This window comes from Triturus cristatus, chromosome 11 (genome assembly GCF_964204655.1).
Source record: "Triturus cristatus chromosome 11, aTriCri1.1, whole genome shotgun sequence".
Lineage (NCBI taxonomy): Eukaryota > Metazoa > Chordata > Amphibia > Caudata > Salamandridae > Triturus > Triturus cristatus.
The window spans coordinates 1,135,113,951-1,135,140,648 of NC_140594.1; the positions used below are offsets into that span (position 1 = coordinate 1,135,113,951).

General features: G+C 45.7%; 1 protein-coding gene across 3 annotated transcripts in view; it reads right to left on the reverse strand.

The window, feature by feature from the left end:
- The window catches only part of LOC146786202 (cytochrome P450 2J2-like), a 626,890-nt gene that overhangs the window by 195,896 nt on the left and 404,296 nt on the right, over positions 1-26,698 (reverse strand). The gene's annotated exons all lie outside the window — the stretch shown is intronic.

Consider the following 26,698-nt stretch of genomic DNA (forward strand, 5'->3'; position numbering starts at 1 on the left):
AAGAGCAGCCACAGCGGGGAATGGTCGGAGATACCCCGTGCCAGGTGCCTAACCTCTCGAATCCGACCAGTCTGCGCCGCGGGCATAAGGAAATAGTCTAACCTAGAAAGACTCCCATGTGCCCCAGAGTGAAAGGTGTACTGACATTGGGTCGGATGCATTAATCTCCAACTATCTACCAGGCCGAAGGTCTCCAACAGTCCACCAAGCCATGCCTGGGCAGCGGGGAGGGCCCTGGGTGGGTGACGATCCAGGTCACCCGAAACCACCGAATTAAAGTCCCCGCCCATAAGCAAAAGACTATCCGGAAGTTCAAGCAGCATTCGACCCAGGTCCGTGAAGGTGGAGTTCTGGAGGCCCGGGGGGACGTAAACTGAGACCAGGGAAAGGGGCTGCCCCTCCCACCTCCCAGTCAGACACACATAGCGCCCTCTGTCATCCGAGACTACCCTAGTGATATCCAACGGAAGTGAGGATCGCAGGAGAATGCCCACCCCCCTAGAACCAGTTGTAAAACCAGAATGGGCCACGAGGCGGTATCCCCCCCTGTTCATTGCATGACAAACATTACCAACCAGATGCGTCTCCTGGAGAAACACCACATCAGGAGTCAGACGACGTAAATACTGTAGTACTACACCCCGTTTGATACGGTCCCCCAACCCATTGACGTTCCATGACATCAGTCTCAACCCGTCCCCGCCCATCCCCTCCGATAGATCAAAGGCCCCCCAGTCAGTAGCACAGTTCCAAAGTCTGGACAAAAATCAATACCTCGCCCTGCAAACAAAAAACACACCGCAAAACAACCCCTCCTTCCCCCCAACCCCTCCCCAAATCCAACTCCCCCCACCCTGCACCCCTGCGGGCCAAAAAACCCCCCCAACTTGCAGTGTGCCTGTCGCCCTACTAACCCCATTCTACGAAAAGACCCCGGAGGAGGAAAGGGACCCGTCCCCGCCCGCCCCCCACACTGGTCCTAGTGAGACAAAATAAACAAAAGAAGTAAGACCCAGCTGAACAGTGCAAAATGGCAAAATCAAGGACCAAAAGTCACTCCAAAGGGGACCCGTCACCTTCGGCGCCTGCAGAGGGCCCGGGACGGCCACCTCTGTCCGGCAGCGAGTCCAGCCAGTCACTCACGGCCACAGGAGAGTCAAAAAAGGCAGTCCGATCCTCATGTTCCACTCGGAGTTTTGCAGGGTAGAGCATAGAGTACTTGAGGCCCAGTTCACGGAGACGACGCTTCACCCCCTGGAATCCCATCCGCTGTTTCTGGACAAGTTGGGTAAAGTCCGGATAAAAGTTAATGGATGAGTTCTCATGACGAACCGGGCCGTGGACCCGTGAGGCCTGCAGAATCGCATCTCGGTCTCTATAGTGGAACAGTTTGGCCACGATAGGCCTCGGGGGGGCCCCCGGCCGTGGCCGACCGCCCGGAACTCGATGGGCCCGCTCAACGGCAAAGAACTTACTTAGGCCAGCCGGGGTCAACTGTTGGAGGATGAGTTCCTCGACCAGGAGGTCAACCGGGCGGTTATCGGAGGACTCCGGTACGCCTATGACACGGATATTGTTGCGTCGGGCCCGTCCCTCGAAGTCCTCCAGCCGCCGGGCCATCTGATCGTTGACCGCCTTGATGTCACCCAGCGCGGCCTGCAGGTCCGACACATCCGCACCAAGGGTGGAGGTCCGCGCATCAAGAGCCTGGACCCTCTCGTTAGTTTTGGAGAGATCTGCCCGAATTAAGGTGACATCGATGGCCACCGTGTCGATTTTACGGGCCAGGACCTCGTATTGCGTGGCGATGGTTTCCCTGATGCCATCAATGGCGCCCATGATGTCCTGCAGGGAAAGCTCCGGAGTGACGGTCGTGCCACCACCGGCGGCGTCCGGGGGGGGGCCGGTCGCTCCAGGGGACCCTCTGCTCTGAGTGTAGCGGTCCATGTTGTTGGCATGGACCGGTCCCCCGCGGAGGGAGGCCTTAGTCTTACGCCCCTCGGGGCCCCCCTTGCCCCCCATGTGGTCACGGACCCCGAAGGGGACCGCCGATCAAGAGTCGTAGGGGCAACGGCACCGCAGACCCGCGCCTCACCAGAGGCCACAATATAGCGGTGCGGGGGGACCCAGGGCGATGGGCACACTAGTGGCAGGTGGAGACAAAGCCTCGCGCAGAGGCCAAGGAAACACCCCGCCACATCAAGAGCGTTCGCCGGCCAGCCCCCCGAAGTCTGAAAGTGAAACCGAAAGTGGTAGAGCGGCCACTGGCACCGCACTGCAGCCGCTGTTGTTCAATTACGACACGGCTCCACGGATCACCCTCGTCCCGGGCACCTCCGTCGGGTGGGTCCCAAAAGTTCTCAGGATAAATTCCGAGGAGCAGCAAGGGTCCGGGGAGCCCTGTGCTCACGCGACCATCTTGGATGCGCGCTAGGCTCCTCCCCCGGGGAATGCATTTTCGATCGCATGGTGCAACGTCTTTGCGTACGCCTTTCCGCCAATTCCCCTGATTCCCAGGGTGCTCCGGAAGTTGAAAGCGGAGCCTTGCACACTCATCATGATAGCTCCAGCTTGGCCACGCCAACATTGGATCACAGAGCTTCACCTTCTCTCCCTGGAACCGCCGATCAGGTTGAAACCGTTTCCATCTCTCCTTACGCTCAACAACCAACAAGTCCAGCATCCGGATCTGGCATCTCTCAAATTATCAGCTTGGCTCCTGAGTTCAGAGAGTTTCAGGGTTTAGACATTCCTCTGGACTGTAGACAAGTTCTAGCTCGGGCCCGAGCAGATAGTATCAACAGAACGTACTCATTAAAATGGAAGAGGTTTTGTATCTGGTGCAAATCAAACAAAATACACCCTCTTTCTTCCACTCCGGAGCAAATACTGCCTTACCTTCTTTATCTGGCAAAATCTGGTCTTGCTCATGCCTCCATTAAAGTGCACCTGGCAGCAATATCGCGCTTCAGGAGATCCTCCGCAGGTCCTTCTCTGTGGTCTCATCGGCTCATTAAGCAATTCCTTAAAGGACTGTTTAGAACATTGCCTCCGGTGAAACCTGTACCTCCTGCTTGCCATCTCAACACATTTCTGGCTCAACTTATGAAACACCCTTTTGAGCCAATACACAGAGCGGATCTTAAGTATCTCTCCTGGAAAACAGCGCTCCTTCTAGCCCTTACCTCGGCAAGGCAAGTGGGGGAACGTCAAGCTTTCTCAATCCAAGACCCTTTCCTTTAATTCAAACATGACAGGGTCATTCTTCATACAAATCCGAAGTTTATCCCTAAAGTTCCTTCACAGTTCCATCTTAATGAGCCTATTGTGCTGCGTTCATTCTTTTCAAATCCGCAAACAGTGGCAGAAAAAACCCTGCATTCCTTGGATCTTAAGCGCTGCCTAAAGTTCTACATCGACAGAACAAAGACATTTCGTAAATCTAACCAGCTCTTCGTGGCGTACAGTCGGCCTAGAAAAGGTCTACCACTCACCAAGTAAAGTATCTCCCGCTGGATCTCTTCAGCCATTACTTTCTGTCACCAGCAAGCAGGGCGTCCCCTGCTCTCCACAGTTCGTGCCTATTCCACGAGGGCAATGTCTACTTCCATGGCACTGTTTGCAGGAGTGCCCATTGTGGACATTTGCAGAGCGGCCACATGGAAGACGCCACATACATTTACCAAGCATTACTGCCTGGATACAGAACTCATGAAAGACGCTGCAGTGGGTCAAGCGGTGCTCCGTCATCTATTTCATTAGAGGTGAGCCCTTCCTTTCATCCCACCATCCTTTCTTCTATACGCACATTTCTCTACTTATACTGGATAAGGAACGCGTTACTTACCTGTAACTGCGGTTATCCAGTATTGGTATCTTTCATAGATTCACATGCAACCCACCCACCTCCCCTGGAAGGGCTCTCTTGGATCTCTCAGTGATACAACTACTTAGCACTGTGCTTACGAAAATCTGAGGGACTAGAGCTCCTTCCAGGAATGTTCTAGAGGGTGGTACTAGCTGATTGGCTACTCTCCAAAGTTTGGTCCTTTTTTACATAAGGACGTGGATATGTAACTAAGGTAAGGCCATTTGGGCCTATTACTCTATATGTCTACTGAGACATTGCTTTGTTTATTTACCGGGGACTCCCATCCCGACGACGGGGAATGATTCAGGCATGTGAATCTATGAAAGATACCAATACTGGATAACCGCAGTTACAGGTAAGTAACGCGTTCCATTTCACTCATACACAACCAGTGAAATTCAGCAGTTATAGTTACCTGAGCTAACTATAACTTACGCCCCCGCAATGTACTGCTAATGACCTCAGACATTACATCATTCATGACATGGTCAGTTACATCACTCATGACATCACTCATAACATCTCTAATTTGCTGTGAATGGAATGGAACTATAATCGCTAGAACTTTATTTAGGGATAGTGTGTGTATATTAACACCCCTCTTTTTCCTTTTCTTTCGTGTAAGAACCATTATAATACGCAACGTGCCCAGATTAATATGGCCGATAGCCTTTCACTTTAAAGTAATGTGTAGTCCATTGTTTATGTTGATGTTTGCAATTCTAAGTATGTTTATTATGAATAAGTCACGTTGACGAACTTACAGGTATGGCGGTCACGGGGCAAGATATGCTGAAATGACATTGTGTGCATGTTAACACTTGTTTTCTTTTTTGTATTGTATCAATTCCTGAATTTTCACATCGTGACCAGGCCAATATGGCCGCCAGCTTTTTGGATTAAAGTAATGCACTGCTGATGACGTCACACATTACATCACTCATGACATGGTCAGTGACATCACTGATGACATCTTAAATGACATCACTGATGACATCATCTACGTGATCATCTGATGCACCTCCTCACACCCTAAAATACAGACTGCCATTCTCGAAACCATAGACACCAATACTAGTACAGCTACAATATTCTGTGCACTATGCATGCAGACCTCTAATCAGCTACATAGCTTTGATACAGTCTTTTAAAAAAATCAGTTAGTACCTATGCAGTCTAGGAATCCTTCTGTCTGTCCCATACACTTCTCCATTCAACCATCCAGCACTATCTACGTATCCTATCACTCTGCCAATACCTAAGCACTAATACATTTAGCATGCACTCTCTTTGCAGCACTGAAATTACTCCAGTTATTAGTCATATACTTAAGGAATGGCCTAGCCACTAACACAAGTGCAGGTACAATATTTTGTACACTATGCATGCAGACCTCTAACCAGCTACATACTATTGATATGCTCTTCTAAATACCCAGTTAGTACCTATGCAGTCTAGGAATCCTCCTGTCTGTCCCATGCATTTCTCCAATCACCCATCCAGCACTATCTACTTATCCTATTACTCCACCAATACCTAAGCACTTTTAAATTCACTATACACTCTGTTTGTAATACTGTAATTATTCTAGTTACTAGTCATGAACTTATGGAATGGCCTAGCTACTAACACAAGTACATCTATAATATTTTGTGCACTATCCAAGCAGACCTGTAACTAGCTGCATAGTATTGATACACTCTTCTAAATACCCAGTTAGTACTCATGCAGTGTAGGAATCGTCCAGTCTGTCCCATGCACTTCTTTAATCACTTATCTACCACTATCTACTTATCCTATCACTTCACCAATACGTAAGCTCTTATAAAGTAAGTGTTCACTCTGTTTTCAGCACTGTCATCATTCCAGTTACTAGTGGTATTCTTATAAAATGACCTAGGCACCAACACAAGTACACATAAAATATTCTGTGCATAATCCCTACAAATCTTTAAGCAGATATATACTATTGGTCCACTCCATTAAATACTGAAGTTGTACCCATGCAGTGTAGGATACCTCCTGTCAGTCTCAGGCAATTCTTCAATCACCCATCCAGCACTATGTTCTTATTGTATCAGTCTGCCAATACCTAAGCATTTATGGGGCAGATTTACAAGCACTCTGCGCCACCAGTACGTCACTTTTTGTCACGTAGTGACGGCGCCAGGCACTCCTTCATATTTACAAGGAGAGGAAAAGCCACCCTGCGTGGTTTTTCCTCTCCTTGTAAATACGACCCCTTCATACACATAACTTTGAGTTGAAGGGGCGTCCCATAGTTGTTGCTGTTGGTGTACCCACGCAACACCCATAGAACAAGACACATCTCCAGATTTATGAGAAATCGTAAATCTGGAGATGTGTGTGAATGCTTCGCCATCCTAGAGTTGGTGTAGCAAGGCGCAACGAGGAGAATTGTTTTCATTTCTCCTCATTTTTTCCTCTTTCAATGCATTCTGCATTCCACAGCATACATTGAAAGAGGAAAATGCCTTTACTGATTGTTTTTGTGCAGGAAGGTGTCCCTTCCTTCACAAAAAAAATCTCCACACGACACAGACATCCTTGCACCATTGTGCAAGGGTGCCTGTGTCACCGCATGGCTGCAGTTTGTGCAGTAGTGCAGAGGGAAGCACAGAGTTGCAACATATTCATGTACATATGTCACATCCATGTGCTTCGGAAGTGCCACAGTGCAGTGCAGCTAAAGAGCTTGCAGTGTCACGCTGCAGTACTTCCTCATAAATCTTCACCTATAAATTCGCCATATACTACTAATGCATTCTTTCAGTCAATCATGCTGTATACATATATTCAACCAAACTTTCACACATAACCTTGCAATCATAGTTCTTTCTTCAACCAGATAAGGTAGGTCTGATGAGAACGTTTTTTGTTCTTCGTTTTTCTTTTGTATTTATTTTTTCACTTTTTTTGAACAATTTTGTATTTTGTTTGGTTTTTTCAAACAATGAACAAAAAAAAGAACGAATAAAACAGGAAACATTTGGAATTACTTATCATTCCACAAACAAAAAAACAAAAAAATTAACAACGATGGTTGCGTTGTGCAGCACAAACTGCATCCACCGACTGCTCACCGAACCATATAAGTTTCTTACACTTCACGCAGTGTTGCTCGAGAAAGGCGAATTCTGGCCTAATGTCCATTGCAGGTGTTCCTGAGGACGCTCCAGATGTACTTGCCACAGCAGGTGAGGGGTTCAAAGCAGCTCGCCTCATTTCCTCCCGAGCAAGATTGAGAGGATGTGTGGTCCGGAGATACTTATACATAGAAGCAGTGCCACAAGAGTATTTTTTTTCACTGCCTCTTGACAGGGCTCGGTCCCAAATTTGACACGTCACCTTTCTCGCATTTACTTTCTTCTCTCCAGGTGGAAAAGTGAAGAATTGCCACACGACAGATTTCGGCCTCTGTGAACGTGGTGCCTCCTGCAAGAATTCTTCTTCAGAAGATACTTCCTCCTGCTCCTGTCCAGATGCCATTTTGTTTGAAATGTTTTGAAAGACACCAAAAAAACAAGCAAAAAGGGTTCTTGTAGGAAAAGAGATGTCTATCTAAAGATGCTCCAACAAGAATCATTAAAATGAGTGGGGTCCTTCAATAGTTACAGTGGGAAATGTTATGAACCAATGAAATCTTTTTTTTTAGGTCACATGGGATCCGCGCACTCTGCGCTCATGAAGCACGTACCCGATGCAACTTTGCGAAAATATATTTAAAAATAATATAAGTTTATTATAAGTACAAATATATTATTTTTATGAATATATTAGATTGTCTCTTGCCCTAATATGTATATCAAACAGACATACATATCATTTTAGAACATAATTTTTTTTTGCGGGAGTCGTGCACCCAGCACGCCCCAGCACGTATATGACGTCACGCAGGACCCGCCACCGCGCAAGCGTCGCGTACAGTAATGCGCATGTGTCGCGAATGCGCGGGAGCAGGAGTCACGGACTGGTCGCATACCAATCGTGCACATCACGTAATATTAAATGTATATAATGTAACTGAAAAACACGCAGCCGTTGCACACCGTACGCGGATCCTTCACGAGGTTTCTAAAATGGCGGCTAGAATCCGCGCAACCACCGTGATGTGTACGCTTTGGGTGCGCGACTCTGAAAATTTTGTGGAGAAAAGAAAAATTAAAATTAAAATAATATAAATATATTAAAATAAAAAAGTAAAACTTAAAAAAACTAAACTATTTCAGTTTTAATTTTTTGGGGATTTTTTTTTTGCAATTTTCAGAAAAATATATAATGTTATTTAATGAATAAAATATTTATAAATAAACAGTTAAAAAACTGTAGAAAATCAGTACAAAAAAATAGGTATAACTACTATCACACTTAAAAATTAGCATTTAAAAAAGCTTTGAAATTCACAGAAAAAACCATAGGTTTCAGAGACGTTATAGTTAGAAATTAGCATTTAATAAAGCTTTGAAATTCACTGAAAAAACCATAGGTTTCAGAGACATTATAGTTAGAAATGAGCATTTAAAGAACCTTAGAAATTCACAGAAAAAAACATAGGTTTCAGTTTTTTTTTTTTTTTTAGTCCTCATTTTGCAATACTTGTGTCAGGTTTTGATATGGGAACCAATGCTGCTATTTCAACTTTCCTGGGCCATCAAAGCGGGATTTCTTACGAAGGAGAGTTTTTCCTTGCAGCTGGAAACCAGTTATCACCTAGGCACAACGGCGGGAACCAACGACCCTTGGTTGTTTAGACCAAGTATGTTTGTTTAAGGTATTGCCTAGGTTAAAATCATTGAACTTGTCTTTGGTCACTAGGATTAGAAAAGTGCTCCCATATTTCCCAAAAGTTGTATTTTTTCCTGGGCCTTCCACTTCTATCTAATTTGTTCACTCTACCAATTGAATTCCACCAGTCTAAATGTTTGGGTGGTACAGGGCTAACCCAGTTAATACATATTTCTCTACGGGCCAAAAGGATTAACACAAAAAGTAGGTTCTCTTGTCTTAAATCTAAATTACGTACCCTTACATCTGTTTTATATATCCCAAAAATTACCAGTTCCATACTTACAGTTATTTGTTGGCCAAAGAGGTCAGTCAGTGTCTTACCAACTTTTAACCAGAAGTCTTCAAGCTGGGGACACTGCCAGAACATATGTATGACGTCCGCCTTCTCTTCACCCCCTTTTGGACATTTTTTTACTTGTTGTTGACCTCTGAGCTTTGAAAGCTTCTTTGGGGTCCAGTAGGCTCTGTGGATGGTGAAAAGGTGATTTCTCCATAATGCAGCGGACTAATAGTAATACCCCAACATTTCCCCATTGAAATTTGCCATATGTCCTGGAGATCTGTAGTAGGCAGTGAAGTCCCCCAGGTTGAATCTGGAATCGTAAATTTGTCTTCACCAACTGTTATCAGAGTCCAGTACCACAATGAGACTTCTTTTTTCTGGAATCTAGCTCCAAGCATCTTTAGTTCCAATTGCTGATTTCCCTTAAGTGGTTCTGTTATTGATTTTATCCAGCTCGATAGTTGATAATATTTAAACTTTGATATTTGAGCTTCTGTAATGGTTGTTAGCAAGTCCCAACCTATCAAAGTGCCACTTAGAATTAATTCCACCCAGTTCAGGATTCCTGCTCGTCTTAGCGGTAGGGCCAATTGGTCTTTGAGGCAATCTGGAGTACCGGGGGAGTCCCAGACTGGAGCGTATTGGCTGTAATAAGGGATCTTTATAGTTTTCCTGATTTGCAGCCATAACTTAGCTGCCGACAAGAGAATTTTCAGTTTGATCTTTTTGAAATATTTTTGATGACCAAATTTGTATAGAAAGTTCCCCCCTGTATCTACCATTGCTTGTAGGTGTGGTGGATATACCTGATAGCTTTGCAATAGTACCCTAGTATATTTAAATTGAAAGGCCTTACAATACTCTAATATGTCTGGACTTGCTATACCACCATGGATCTTTGTTCTTCTTAGTTTTTTCCAAGCTATTCTCGGACATTTAGAGTTCCATATCAAGCCATTTAGTTCTCCCTGTAATTTAATTATAGAAGACTTATTAAATTCCAGGGGAATTGCGCTAAAAATAAAAGTAAATTTTGGGAAGACTGACATCTTGATGATATTGGATCTACCTAAAAATGTTAATGGGAGCCCACTCCATGTTTTCAAAAGTTTCCTTACCTCTGCTAAGACTCTATTGAAGTGTATTTGTGGTAATGCATCGATATCCTTGACTATGTCCAACCCAAGGTATCTGATCTTTGATTTCACCAGCTGAGAATTACTCCTAGTGTTCCACTCCAGGATGTCTGATTTTGTTTGATTTATCTGGTAGCCTGAAATGTTTCCGAAGTCTTCTATCATTTGCTCGATTTCAGGGATTGCTTCAGAGAAATTGTTGGTAAAAATCATTAGATCGTCAGCATACAATGCAACCTTTTTTGTCCAATTTTGGTAGCAAAATGGTTTTATCCTTAAGTTATTTCTGATAGTTAAGGCAAGGGGTTCTATATAGAGGTTAAAAAGTGAGGGAGAGAGGGGACAACGTTGTCTAGTGCCTCTTTTGATGAGAATTTTATCTGACAGACTACCATTCACTAAGATTTTGGCTGAAGGAGAACTATAGATGTTTCTTATAGCCTCCAAAAAATTAACCCCTAACTTAAATTTCTCTAAGATGGCATGTAGGAAAACCCAGTTTACTCTGTCGAACGCTTTAGCCGCATCCAGCGTTATGACAGATAGGGGCAATTTTTGATGGACCGAAATGTCAATTGCTCCAATAAGTTGGTGTGTAAGGTCTTGTAACTGTCTACCTTTTATAAAGCCCTTCTGATCTTCATGGATAATATTCTCTACACATTTGCTCAGCCTCTATGTAAGAATCTGTGTATAAATTTTATAATCGCAGTTTAAGAGTGATATAGGTCTATAAGATTCACATTTGCCAGGATTTGTATCTGGTTTTAAAATTAGGGTTATTATTGCTTCATTCCATGAGGCTGGGTGTTTTTTTTTGTCCAGAAAAATATCATTAAAAAGGGATGTTAGGTAAGGTGATATAGTTTCCTGGAGGGCTATATATAGTTCATTAGGGATGGAGTCTGGGCCTGACGCTTTTGCTTTTTTAAGTTCCTTTAGCACTTGAGTGACTTCTTCTTCGGAGATTTCATCGTTTAGTTCTATGCTCTGGGCTGGAGAGATACTCGGAAAGTTCAGATTCTCAAAATATCTGTCTAACTGTACTTTTGTAGGAAAGCAATCTTCAGAGTAGAGACCCCCAAAGAATTGCATAAATTCCTCCTTAATACTCGTTTCATCTAAGGTTTTTTCTGGGGGATTCCCTACTAATAGTTCTTTGATCTTATTTCTGGATTGATCTGTTTTTATTTTCCAAGCGAGTAGCTTACCACATCCCTCTCCATATTCATGATGGGCAAGTTTACTCGCCTCCCACTTTTCTTTTACCCTTGCATCTAAAGAATCTCTAAGAAATACTTCTTTATCTTTCCTCTCCTGACTAAGGGATCTGATTGTTGAGTCAGAATTTGGCCTATGGAGCTGTATGTCAATCGCTCTTATTTCTCCCCCTAGTCTGTCTAGGAGTTGTCTAGTAGTGCTATTTTTAAAGGCAGCAAAGCTCTTGATAACACCCCTCATCAGTGCTTTGTATGTCTCCCATACTAACTGGCTGTTCATTCCTTCGCTATTCTGGGCAAAGAACTGGGTAGTTTCTATCTTTAGATGGTTTACAAAAGATTGATCTAAAAAAAAGGGATCTGTCGACCGTCCATCTTCCATGAATGGGTAACTGTTCTAATTTAAGGACCATTCTGACTGCTGAGTGGTCTGAGAGATGTGCCGGGAGGTGTTCCACTCTTTCTACCCTTGCAGCTAGTATACTATCGAGGAGGAAAAAGTCGATTCTGGAAGAGTGGCCCAATCTTTTATTTTGAAAAGTAAACCTTATTGTTTGATCCCCTTTGAGACTCCAAATATCCCTGAGCCCTAGGTCTTTCATTGATATTCTCAGCCATTCCCTCATTTTTGGGAGAGTAGTGCCTTTTCTAGCTGGAGCTCTATCAGTTTTTGGATCTATAGTGATATTAAAATCTCCCCCCCAAATTATAGGTGATGTAAAGTCAAGTAGCTGTGTGTAGAGATTTTGAAGGGGCTCTGGGTCATCTAAGTTGGGGCCATAATATCCCACTATAGTGATTTGTTTTTGATGTAGGATTACTTCTACTATTGCCCATCTTCCCTTACTATCTACCCTAGAAGAAATTATTCTGAGGTTCAAAGATTTCTTAAAAATAATTGCTACACCTTTTATGTTACATGTCTGGTTTGTGCATACTGAGGTATCTATCCACCTTAGATTTTTAGTGAAGGCTTCCCATTCTTGCTTTAGAAGATGCGTTTCTTGTAGAATTAAAATTTCACTGGCTGAGTTTTGAAGGTACTCGAAGATGGCTTTTATCCGCTTTTGTGTTCTTAAGCCATTAACATTCCAGGACAAGATACTAGTCTTTATATAGTTGGTCATTTTTTTTTTCTCTGACTTTGGCGACGTAGATAATCTGAATACGATGCTGGTTCTCTCCATCTTTTCTAAACGATGCAACTTGAGGACAATTTTTAAACAATTTTTTCCCTAACTTGCTCCCCACCCTTGTGTAACTTTTTTATACATTTTGTTTTTTATATTTCTTCACTTGTACCCTCCCATGGGGGACCTCCCTTCTTCCTTTAGCGGGCCTCATATAGGCCCTGTTCATGCTCCAGGGCTCCGGACTTTTTAAAAGTACATTAGTACATTGGGGTTCTGCTATTTCTGTTATTTCTTATGGCTTCTTCATTTTATCCATTAAGAGCAGAACCTCTCTGGGTTCCCTTATATTATACATCTTGTTAAGCCACATAATTCTCAGGCTGGCCGGAAAACGCATCTGCACAGTGGCTCCTAAGGCTTTTAATTGTGGCATCAACTGGCCTAACTCCCATTGTCTGTCTTGCGTGGCCTTAGAGATATCTGAGCGTATTTTGTAAGTCCAGTCGTTACTTTTAAGATTTCCTTTTTTCAGGGCCTCCGACAGTAGTTTCTCTTTAAGAGAATATGTTTTGAAATTTATTAGAATTTTCCTCGGGTTCTTTTTTAATTTATTTCTGCCAAAGGGGTCCCGATGTACCCTTTGTATATCTTCTGCCAGGTTTTCAGTTTTGACCCAGGGAAAGCTCTCTTCCAGCAAAGAAAGAACAAACCTCTTAATATCTTCATTTTCTACCCCTTCTGGGACATTTAAAAGCCTTAGGTTATTTCGTCTAGATTGATTTTCCAATGACTCAATCTTCTCCTTTAGGGAGCATTCATTAGATTTTAAGGTGTCAATATTATTCTGATGGATTTTGAGCTCCTTGTTAAGGAGTTCTACTTCCACTTCTACTGCTGTAACTCTCCCTGTAAGGGCAGTTAATTTAGTATCCAGTGCCTCACAGGTATCTTGAATCTTTGACTGGTTTTTCTCCGAGATGTCAAATCTGTTTTTTACTTCGGACAAAAGTAATGCTAAAACTCTATCCGAGTTAGCTTCTCCTATACTCCCAGGGAGGCCACCCTCACCCTCACCTTCAACTCTAGTATTTAATGTTTGGCTCATCCCGACTTCAACTTCTCTTTCACCTATTATCCTAGACTCGCCCCCGTTCATTTCTTCGCAGCTACTTTCCGCGTCTGGATCTACATCCCTACTCAAGGGAATAATCACTTCCTTTTGTAGAAGCACCGGGGAAGGTGATCGAGAGCCCGGGGGGGTCACTGAGGTTCTTGAGTGGGACCTATTTGTGCCGGGGGCTCCTTTTTCTACTGTGATTTTTGGGCCCATGACCTCAGCCGAAGTCAGTAGGCTCGACCCCTGAGAAGCTATGAGTGAAGAGGGTAACGAGAGCATTGCAGGTTCAGAAAATAACGAGGTCTCTTCTGGTAATAGGTTCATTACTTAGAGATATCTGAGCGTATTTTGTAAGTCCAGTCGTTACTTTTAAGATTTCCTTTTTTCAGGGCCTCCGACAGTAGTCTCTCTTTAAGAGAATATGTTTTGAAATTTATTAGAATTTTCCTCGGGTTCTTTTTTAATTTATTTCTGCCAAAGGGGTCCCGATGTACCCTTTGTATAACTTCTGCCAGGTTTTCAGTTTTGACCCAGGGAAAGCTCTCTTCCAGCAAAGAAAGAACAAACCTCTTAATATCTTCATTTTCTACCCCTTCTGGGACATTTAAAAGCCTTAGGTTATTTCGTCTAGATTGATTTTCCAATGACTCAATCTTCTCCTTTAGGGAGCATTCATTAGATTTTAAGGTGTCAATATCATTCTGATGGATTTTGAGCTCCTTGTTAAGGAGTTCTACTTCCACTTCTACTGCTGTAACTCTCCCTGTAAGGGCAGTTAATTTAGTATCCAGTGCCTCACAGGTATCTTGAATCTTTGACTGGTTTTTCTCCGAGATGTCAAATCTGTTTTTTACTTCGGACAAAAGTAATGCTAAAACTCTATCCGAGTTAGCTTCTCCTATACTCCCAGGGAGGCCACCCTCACCCTCACCCTCACCTTCAACTCTAGTATTTAATGTTTGGCTCATCCCGACTTCAACTTCTCTTTCACCTATTATCCTAGACTCGCCCCCGTTCATTTCTTCGCAGCTACTTTCCGCGTCTGGATCTACATCCCTACTCAAGGGAATAATCACTTCCTTTTGTAGAAGCACCGGGGAAGGTGATCGAGAGCCCGGGGGGGTCACTGAGGTTCTTGAGTGGGACCTATTTGTGCCGGGGGCTCCTTTTTCTACTGTGATTTTTGGGCCCATGACCTCAGCCGAAGTCAGTAGGCTCGACCCCTGAGAAGCTATGAGTGAAGAGGGTAACGAGAGCATTGCAGGTTCAGAAAATAACGAGGTCTCTTCTGGTAATAGGTTCATTACTTCTAAACCATCTGCTTTTGTAGCTTGAAGAAGGACCTAAGGGAGGGAGTTACCCGACAATTTGAATCAGTAGGGTTACAGGGCACCTTGGATCTACTTCCCTCCTTAGATGTTAATATAAGTTGTTTTCTCCCTGGGTCATTTGGTTTTTTTGATTTTTTCTTTGTGTTGAGTGGAATGACGCCTAAATCCGCGGTGCTTAGGGTTTTTTTTTGCGAAAAACTGCTTACTTCTGAGACAGTAACTTAACCCCTTACACCCCTTATTCCTTCCACTCCTCTCCAAAAATTCTACCCGGCTATTTATTTTTGCTGAAGCGCCACTGTTGTGTAATTTAATGTTTTGGGGGCCTCCTATAGGTTCGGGCTGTCCTCCCGCACCCCCGCACGTGCCGCTTGCTCGATGCATGCAGGCTTGGAGGCACCGAGTATTCTGCACCGCATCAGCCGAGAAGTCCAGAGAAGGGTTTGGATCCGAGAAGCGGCGGGAAACTGAAACCGCTGAAGCCGCTGTCCTGCCTTGTCCGACCCGGAAGGAAAACCTCCCGGTTGCTAGGCGATAGCTCCGTCGAGCATTGAGCGCTGCCGTCCAAGGGCTGGAGGAGAATCTCGCTGGGCACGGAGGTGAGAAGGGGCTCGGGGGGCTACTAGCAAGGCCAGAGAATGAGGCAGATCTACCGTCTCGCATGTTCCATGAGTTAAAGACTCTGGAGAAACGAGTGACAAAGATTTTTTTTTTTTCAGCGTCAGCGCTATTTCCAGCTCCCCCGATTCTTTAAACTCACCGGCACTAAATATTTGGTTTCAGGTTCCTTCATGTGGCCGAGCGTCCCCGTATTTTACAACCCAAGAGTATATTTTACGTTACCGTTAACCAAAGAGAACATCCCAAAACGATTTCTTCATTTTAGACCGGAGCTCCGGAGCGTCCGACCAGGCTCCTTAGCCGGCCGCCATCTTCCCCCTGGGATTTTCGGTTTCAGGGGTTTTATAGTTAGCTGGACATTTCGTACAAAACCATAGAAATTCCTCTGTTATAGTTAGTTCTGCTAACTATAACTCGCGCGCCTGCAATGCACTGCTGATGTTGTCACATATTAAATCATTCATGACATGGTCAGTGACATCACTGATTGTAGGAAGGTGGATATCTGACTATGGTTACCCCCAACTTTTTACCTAGTGTCTAGCTGGTTTTTCGACTTAGTTGGCCTGAGATCCTGCCATTCAGGGTCTCAGGCTGTCTGCTCTCTCTTTAAAATTGACTCCATGTACCCTAGGTACATACCCAATTGGTAAGGATCACCTTATTGGACCCTGTACAGTGTACCCTAGGTACCCAGGGCATAGGTGTACCCTAGGCCTCCCAGGGGCTGCAGCATGTATTATGCCACCCCTGGCCTGGCCTTCCATTATGACACAACTGGCTGATCACTCAGCTGGGGCAAGGTCGTGTAATCACCCCTTGCTTAGTTGTAGTATTCCTATACCTACCTTATATATAGACACATGTGTACCTATCAGCCACTCCTATGGCAGGCCTTAACAATCCTGGAGGCAGAGTGCTTGGTAACATGTGAGATGGTGCTCTAGCATGAGCTGAGCCTGTCTGCAGCTTTCGGAACCATGTCCTTATAGCTGTTCTATGATATAGCCTACCATATACTCTTAAAGTACCTTATAATCTTAAACGGTTATGGTAACTATGGTTTGGCTTTATCAAAACATGTCGTGTAAGGTGTCTAACACTTTGGAATAATACCCCCATACCATTTCTGGTGATGAGGATATTATTCCTCCCTTCTAGAGGGAGAGACATGTTAAAATCCTACTTTGCTGTTTAACTCTCACCAAAGCCTCAGCATCACAAAATGGATGCTGCTGCCACAGACAGGAGTCTGACCTCCTGCTGCTGGGAGCCCTCCCAGCCAGGGAGGCCTGGACAATAGGTTTCCTGCTTGGGGAGGTGCTAGCACCTCCCCAGACAGACTTTAGTGTATTGGGGCAGGGAGGGTTGAAAGGAATGAGACATGCCTGGGGCACACAAGGTGCTCCATGCATAGTCCAGTTCAAACCTGTGCTGGGGCACTCCAGCCCCAGCTCTGGCGCGAAACTGGACAAAGGAAAGGGGGTGTAGCCACTCCCCTTCCTGGTCCCACCCATAGGAGGGACCTTGCAGGTAGCCCAGCCCACTAGCCCAATATATTAGTAGCTAGTTGGGCCCTGCTAAATTAGATTAACCTGAATCTGCAACTTGAACAGAAACTCTGGACCTTCGACATTCGACCTCAGGAAGAAGACTGAAGAAATCTCCCTTGTGGCTAAGGAGTGACCACCCTGGGCAACCAGGCACCATCCAGCGACCGCTGCTTGCTTTGCGACTGAATCCTACGAGGGACGACTGCAGAGACTGACCAGCGCGGAGACTTCCAGACACCTCTGAACCAGATCCGCATCTCCAGCGAAGCTGAGACCCGTGTAGGCGACGAGGGACGTGGGACCGGCGACTTGGGAAAAGTGGCTAGTAACTGACTAGCGCGACTTCTGAGGCTTCCTCGAGGCTGTGCTTGGGGAATTGATAAGCCCCACTCCCGAGCACCATCTGCAAAGAAGACCAGCTCCCCACACTTCACGTGTTCTGCGTGGGGCCCTTCTGCACCTGTGTTGCTCGACGTGTTGTCCGGTTGCTGGCCCGTTGGCTAGTAACCTCTGCGACGACAAACCTTTACTTTCAACTTGCTGGTCCGGCTCCTCCAGACCGGCACCCGCTCCTCTGTGAAAGAGAAGCACCCCAGACCTTCCTGGTCTGCACCAGAAGCAAGTCCTCCATCCTGCGTGGGTTCCGCTTGCCAAGGCTTGTTGGGTCCTGACTCGACTTCGACGCCGCCGACAGCAAGAGCCTTCGTGGGACAGGTCACCTCCTGGTCCTGGTGGTCCTCTACGTCTCCTGGTACCCGTGGCTGCTGTGACAAGCTTCACCTCTTCACCTGCATCTTCACGACATCGCCTGGTTCCTTCCTGGTTCCTTCCCGGCTCCTGGCTGGTGACCTAGACTCTGTCCCTTCTGCTTGCAGGTTCCTTCCTTCTTGATCCCCACCTTGGGATCCACCGGACACTCTTCACTGACTGCCTGTCAGCAACTTTCCTTCAGGCATCCATAGAAGTCCACGACGAAATCTGATGCAAGTTCACACCTATGCACCCGCAGCCCGTGGGCTAGGTAACTTGGGTACTTCGGTGCTCACAAGGGTATTGACTATCCTAGGGTCTAGTTTCCGAGTCTCGGCTTTCTAGCTATACCAGAAGTGTCCTAAAACTGCTTATTTCTAACTGCTAGTGATTCTATCGACTTTTACGCATTACGCGTGAGTGTTTCCACTCTGCACCTGAATCCCGTAGGCCTCCCACTTCCTAACTGTTGGTAGTATAGTGTAGCCCCAGCGATTCCCTAGGCCTAGGCCTATCCTGTGTTCATGACAGTGGTCCTTATACCACTTACTTAGTATATGGTTTGCCTGGCCCCTAGGGCCTAACTGTATTACTTACCTGTGTGACTTAATGTATGCTTAAATAAGACTGTGTTGTACTTACCTCGAATCTCATAAAGAGTGCTGAGGGTTTGACTAGAATAAATACATTCTATTTTTATGTATATATCTGTTGTGGTGTCCTTTCATTTGGTATTCAAGGGGTTACATATGGTATAACAGCTGGCTTCACATGCCATTCAGAGTTTAGCCTAAGACTGCTCTTGTCCATGCTACCACTAGGATAGCTGGTCTATAAGGTTGACTTTACAACCAATCACCATCAGGGTTGTTTGGACTGATACAAGGTGTACACTAGAATTAGTGACATCATATATCAGGCCAACTTCTCACATTGGTGAGCAGCGGTTGGGATCTGAGCTTGCTGTTGTAATACCATTGTAATCTTAAGATACTAAATTGAAAGATCACACAGATATTGTTTAGGTACATATAACATAGATTATAAATACTTAAGTCCTACTGGACTTAGTTGTTGTAGGTTGAAGGGCCTAACACACCCTGACTACAACTACTAGAGAGGTTTAGTAGATACAACTAGTGTAGGTAGGTGCACACACCACACCCACACTAGCAGCATGTCCCTGAATGGAGATCACACTGATACTCCCTCAGGAGAGGAGAATCCTAGACAGATTCCCTCTAGATATGATGCATTCACTTTCCAGGAGATGAGACAACTGTGTACCTCCAGGAGATTAAAACAGGGTTCCAACCCTACCCTTAGACAGCTAGTGGAGCTTCTGGAGGCCTATGATGCTGAAAGAGCTGCCAAGTATGGTGCCATAGCTGTAGATAAGGGCCTCCCCTCCACAGAAGAGACCCCTGACTTAACTGATACAGATGAGTTAGAAGAGACCTCAGAGGAAGAGGGAGGTAGCAAGACTTCAGTCAGAAGACTTAGTCAGGCTAACTTAAGCTTACATGGGAGCTTGCATGGGAGCTTCCCTTACAGGCCCCCAAGTAATCTTAAAAAAAGAGGTAGAAGGGGTAGATCTCCCTCAGGGGACTCTCTCCACTCCTATCACTCAAGAAGCTCCAATGCTTCATCCCACAGGGGATGACTTCCCCCCAAAGGAGAGAGCATGAGGCCAGAATGAAGGAAGCCAAACTGAGGATTGAAAGGGAAGAACTTGCCCTTGCCAAAGAGAAGCTTGCTCTAGCCAGAGAGCAAAAATGGTGTGGGTCAGAACCCACTGGTGGCAGCAACATTCCTAGAGATAGGGATAGGTCTTATGACCATAGAAACCTAAGCAAGATAGTCCCCCATATCAGAATGGGGATGATATCCACAGGTGGATGAATGCTTTGGAGAGGGCCTGCAAAGTACAGCAGGTACCCCAGAGTCAGTGGGCAGCTATCTTGTGGCTCTCCTTTTCTGACAAAGGTAGAGACAAGCTCCTCACAGTCAGTGATGAGGATGCTAACAATTACAAAGTCCTGAAGAGTGCCCTGATAGATGGGTTTGGCTTAACCACTGAGCAATATAGGTTGTTGTTCAGAGACACCCAGAAGACACAGACACAGGACTGGTCTGATTTTGTGGATTGTGCCACTAAGGCTTTGGAGGGTTGGTTAACTGGCAGGAAGGTGCAGGACTATACAGGATTGTACAACTTGATTATGAGGGAGCAGATCCTTGGTAATTGTCAGAGCCAGCTTCTCCATCAACACCTGGTAGACTCAGATTTGACCTCTCCCCAAGAATTGGGAAAGAGGGCAGATAAATGGGTCAGGACCAGGATTAGGCCTAAAAATCAGGGTGGTGACCAAAAGAAAGATACCACCAAGCCTCAAGAGAAGGGTGGGGATAAAACAAAAGAGAAATCTTCCTCAGGGCCCCAAAACTCCACACAGGGTGGTGGGTCCCAAGCTCCCTCCTCTACCACAGTTAAAAAGCCTTACTGCCATGAATGTAAAATTCCTGGGCATTGGAAAACTGACAGCAGTTGCCCAAAGGCTAAAAACAAAACTGTTCCTCCAATTACTCCTGTCACACCACCTATTACTGTCAGCAGTAATCCCCCAGGTGGTGGGAGTGCCCCCAAAAATTTGGTTGGGTTTTCTTGGGGAACACAGGGGGACCCTGGCTTAGCCAATTCCCCTACAGCAGCTACTCTTGTCTGTGATGGTGGCGTGGGGTTTGCCAACTTCACTGCCTGTCCCAACACTTTGGGTAGGTACAGACAGGAGCCCTACATCAATGGTAGAAAAGCTGAGGCCTACAGAGACACTGAAGCTAGCATCACTATGGTGGCCCATAGGCTAGTTCCCTCTGAGCAGCTTTTGCCTGGTTTCTCATACCAGGTAACTAACATTGATGGCAAACAGAACAGCCATCCCATGGCAGAGGTATGTCTCAGCTGGGGAGGTGTCACTGGCCCTAAAAGGGTGGCAGTGTCCCCAACCTTGCCTGTAGACTGCTTACTGGGGAATGACTTAGAACTCTCAGCTTGGGCTGGAGTTGAACAAGACACCGATTCCAAAATGGTAGGCCTTTCACAAAAGGGTAGTGGGGTTGTGCCAGCCACAACCCCTGTCCAAGTAGATTTTCTCCCTGAAAAGGTTGGAAGGGCAGTGGTAGCCACAGCCCAGGCAAAGACAGACTTCCCTGTAGAGATTGGCAGAGCTGTGACAGTCACAGCTGAAACCCAAACTGAGTGCCTCCCTGAAAAGGTTGGCAGGACTGTAATGGTCTCAGTCCATACTCAGACTGACATAGGTGTAGTGAAGCCTGAAACTATGGATCACTCCACACAGAGAGTAGTGGGGAGGAAGAAAAGTCTCCCTCTCCCCAGACATTAGGAAAAGGTCAGCCTCCTCAGGGATCTGACCTCACCCCTTGTGAAGGAACTGCCCCAGAGGTAGCCAGGCCTGGCCTGGCAGAGCCTCTGATATCAGTGGCCCCTTCCAAGGTGGGACCCAGTCTGGTGCAGGTAGCCTGCCTCTCTCTACCCTGCCTCAGTCAGCCCAGGGCTGCAGAGGTCAGTGAGGCCAGTGGACCCCAAGAGGGCCCCTGTCCACAAGAACCCCCCCATCAAAAGAATGAGGATTGCCTGGCTAGTAGCCCTAGCCAGGTGATGGGTAAAAACATTCTTGAGGGATCTCCTTTACAGGTAGTTAGGGACCTCCCCCAGAGGGATTCTGTTGGGCACAGGCAAACATGGGACCTTAGGGCCCCAAACCTGACCTGTCCCTCCAGTAAGCCCACAAAAGGGACCCCGCCTCCAGCTTTAGGTAGCCAGAGGCTGACCCTGAGAGCACAGTGCAACTCAGTTAAAGAAAGAAAGGTATCCATGGTGGAGGATGATTGGAGGAAGCTGAGGCCTCACTTTGAGGACACTCACTTCAGTACTCCATCTCAACACCAGCCTTTTACTTTGCAAAGACACACCAAAGGTAGAGATTCCCTATGGTGGAGACCCTATGATACCTTTAGTGTGAGGGATTGCTTAGTGGACCATGAGACAGGGGGTAACCATGCCAGTGCTGGTTCTTCCTTATATGGCCACTTAGGCAATATAGGCTTACCTGGTCAAGGACAGCCTTATCTCCCTTCGTTTGGGGGGGAGGGGGTTGTGTAGGAAGGTGGATATCTGACTATGGTTACCCCCAACTTTTTACCTAGTGTCTAGCTGGTTTTTCGACTTAGTTGGCCTGAGATCCTGACATTCAGGGTCTCAGGCTGTCTGCTCTCTCTTTAAAATGGACTCCATGTACCCTAGGTACATACCCAATTGGTAAGGATCACCTTATTGGACCCTGTACAGTCTACCCTAGGCACCCAGGGCATAGGTGTACTCTAGGCCTCCCAGGGGCTGCAGCATGTATTATGCCACCCCTGGCCTGGCCTTCCATTATGACACAACTGGCTGATCACTCAGCTGGGGCAAGGTCGTGTAATCACCCCTTGCTTAGGTGTAGTATTCCTATACCTACCTTATATATAGACACATGTGTACCTATCAGCCACTCCTATGGCAGGCCTTAACAATCCTGGAGGCAGAGTGCTTGGTAACATGTGAGATGGTGCTCTAGCATGAGCTGAGCCTGTCTGCAGCTTTCGGAACCATGTCCTTATAGCTGTTCTATGATATAGCCTACCATATACTCTTAAAGTACCTTATAATCTTAAACGGTTATGGTAACTATGGTTTGGCTTTATCAAAACATGTCGTGTAAGGTGTCTAACACTTTGGAATAATACCCCCATACCATTTCTGGTGATAAGGATATTATTCCTCCCTTCTAGAGGGAGAGACATGTTAAAATCCTACTTTGCTGTTTAACTCTCACCAAAGCCTCAGCATCACAAAATGGATGCTGCTGCCACAGACACGAGTCTGACCTCCTGCTGCTGGGAGCCCTCCCAGCCAGGGAGACCTGGACAATAGGTTTCCTGCTTGGGGAGGTGCTAGCACCTCCCCAGACAGACTTTAGTGTATTGGGGCAGGGAGGGCTGAAACGAATGAGACATGCCTGGGGCACACAAGGTGCTCCATGCATAGTCCAGTTCAAACTGGTGCTGGGACACTCCAGCCCCAGCTCTGGCGCGAAACTGGACAAAGGAAAGGGGGTGTAGCCACTCCCCTTCCTGGTCCCACCCATAGGAGGGACCTTGCAGGTAGCCCAGCCCACTAGCCCAGTATATTAGTAGCTAGTTGGGCCCTGCTAAATTAGATTAACCTGAATCTGCAACTTGAACAGAAACTCTGGACCTTCGACATTCGACCTCAGGAAGAAGACTGAAGAAATCTCCCTTGTGGCCAAGGAGTGACCACCCTGGGCAACCAGGCACCATCCAGCGACCGCTGCTTGCTTTGCGACTGAATCCTACGAGGGACGACTGCAGAGACTGACCAGCGCCGAGACTTCCAGACACCTCTGAACCAGATCCGCATCTCCAGCGAAGCTGAGACCCGTGGAGGCGATGAGGGACGTGGGACCGGCGACTTGGGAAAAATGGCTAGTAACTGACTAGCGTGACTTCTGAGGCTTTTTCGAGGCTGTGCTTGGGGAATTGAGAAGCCCCACTCCCGAGCACCATCTGCAAAGAAGACCAGCTCCCCACACTTCACGTGTTCTGCGTGGGGCCCTTCTGCACCTGTGTTGCTCGACGTGTTGTCCGGTTGCTGGCCCGTTGGCTAGTAACCTCTGCGACGACGAACCTTTACTTTCAACTTGCTGGTCCGGCTCCTCCAGACTGGCACCCGCTCCTCTGTGAAAGAGAAGCACCCCAGACCTTCCTGGTCTGCACCAGAAGCAAGTCCTCCATCCTGCGTGGGTTCCGCTTGCCAAGGCTTGTTGGGTCCTGACTCGACTTCGACGCCGCCGACAGCAAGAGCCTTCATGGGACAGCTCACCTCCTGGTCCTGGTCGTCCTCGACGTCTTGGCTGCTGCGACAAGCTTCACCGCTTCACCCGCATCTTCACGACATCGCCTGGTTCCTTCCTAGCTCCTGGCTGGTGACCTAGACTCTGTCCCTTCTGCTTGCAGGTTCCATCCTTCTTGATCCCCACCTTGGGATCCACCAAACACTCTTCACTGACTGCCTGTCAGCAACTTTCCTTCAGGCATCCATAGAAGTCCACGACGAAACCCGACGCAAGTTCCCACCTATGCACCCGCAGCCCGTGGGCTAGGTAACTTGGATACTTCAGTGCTCACAAGGGTATTGACTATCCTAGGGTCTAGTTTCCGAGTCTCGACTTTCTAGCTATACCAGAAGTGTCCTAAAACTACTTATTTCTAACTGCTAGTGATTCTATCGACTTTTACGCATTACGCGTGAGTGTTTCCACTCTGCACCTGAATCCCGTGGGCCTCCCACTTCCTAACTGTTGGTAGTATAGTGTAGCCCCAGCGATTCCCTAGGCCTAGGCCTATCCTGTGTTTGTGACAGTGGTCCTTATACCACTTACTTAGTATACCAAGTTTGCGTGGCCCCTAGGGCCTAACTGTATTACTTACCTGTGTGACTTAATGTATGCTTAAATAAGACTATGTTGTACTTACCTCGAATCTCATAAAGAGTGCTGAGGGTTTGACTAGAATAAATACATTCTATTTTTATATATATATCTGTTGTGGTGTCCTTTCATTTGGTATTCAAGGGGTTACATATGGTATAACAGCTGGCTTCACATGCCATTCAGAGTTTAGCCTAAGACTGCTCTTCTCCATGCTACCACTAGGATAGCTGGTCTATAAGGTTGACTTTACAACCAATCACCATAAGGGTTGTTTGTACTGATACAAGGTGTACACTAGAATTAGTGACATCATATATCAGGCCAACTTCTCACACTGATGACATCACTGATGACATCTCAAATGACATCACTGATGACATCATCCACATGAAAATCTGATACACCTCCTCATACACTAATATAACCTTTCATCACTCACTGTAAAATACAGAGTACCATATTTGAAACCATTGACACACCAATACCAGTTACTACGTACCCATTCACTGATTCCTAAGTCTACACACACAACTACCCATTCAACAACCGAATCACTTATACATGCAGTCACTAATTAATAGAACACTATCAAATGCACTTATACACATATATAGACATTGACACATCAGCAGTCATCTTAGTCGGTTATGCAGTCATCCTACTTACTCATGAAAAAAATTAATCACACTTACATTTACTCACTTACACAATTATACACAGAACTCCTCATTTATTCAGACACATAGTAACTCATAGTTAATATGTTAAAAAATCACCATTACAATTATACACTCATTCATATAGTTACTCACAATCACTGACTCTTATATATACTTATTTATATACACCAACTCTCACATACAATGCCTTTAATTTTTTTTACTTTGTTGAAGATGTACAACTAAAACATATATTCGCTCACCAGCACACAAATAAATACACTCAGTCACCCAAACAACTTTTTCCACATGCACTCTTAAACCTTTACACCTAGTCAATCAACCATTCATACATCTATGCATAGAGTTACACACACCCCGTCCAACCACACACAAACTCAGTGTCCCATACAAATACTCACCCAACTAATCAATAACTAATATACACACTCATGTAGTTCGTGCCCAACTGATGCAGCATGTTATACAACAACAGAGACAGTGATGCACACATTCACATAGTTTAGTTACTAATCCATGTATTAAGTGAGACACTTTTAATTACTCACTTAAACAGCCAGTCAGACAGCTACTAAATCCTCCATCCAGACAGTTATATATCCACTCAATCTTCAGTACAAATTGGTATATATATAATACATATTTAAATTTCAATCTAAACCACATTCACTGGATGAAGTCATCAGTGATGTCATCAGTGATGTCACTGACCATGTCATGAATGATGTAATATGTGACATCATTAGCAGTGCATTGCGGGCGCGCGAGTTATAGTTAGCAGAACTAACTATAACGGAGGAATTTCTATGGTTTTGTACGAGTGAAATGTCCAGCTAACTATAACACCCCTGAAACCTATGTTTTTTTCTGAATATATATATATATTTGCACACTTATGCTCAAAGGTGTGATGTCTCTGTGGAGAGCGTTACTCCGAGGGCTCTGCTGTGATTGGCTGAACTTTGGATGTAAAATGAGGATGATAGAGTGCTCAATTGAATTTTCTCTCTATGGAGGTCGATGTAATGTATTCAGTACTACTATTTCTACTTTTACCGTGGGACTCCCACCATGACGACGGGGAAGATTCAAGCATGCGAATCTATAAAAGATATCAATACTGGAGAACCACAGTGTACAGGTAAAGTCAATCTGTACTTAAAAATCACTAGCAGCATCAAAACTAACTAATGTAACTACCACCAAGAGGGCACAATGGGATACTGGATGGCTGGTAACCCTTAACCCCTTCAGTGCCCATGACGAGATAGTCTCGTCATGGAGCGCGGTTGCGCTGTGCCCATGACGAGACTATCTCGTCATGAACCCCGCCCGCTAATTCAACGCCCGGCACAGGGCGGGGAAAGGGCGGGGCGCACAAGGGGTTAAATGTGCACTGTCTTTTCCCTCTAGTAAAGCTGCATTGTCGTGTCCTTCTCCTACATTAATTTGAAAAGAGATTACAAGTGGTTGTGAGGGATGTTTTAAAATGCCCATTTTATTACTTTCTAGTGGCACATCAGGATTTTATGTCTTACCAGCTTTTAAAGTAAATTAATGTAATTTGCAATATAGCATTCTTAGGCTGCTAAATTGTACATTTTTGTCACATGTATTTCCTG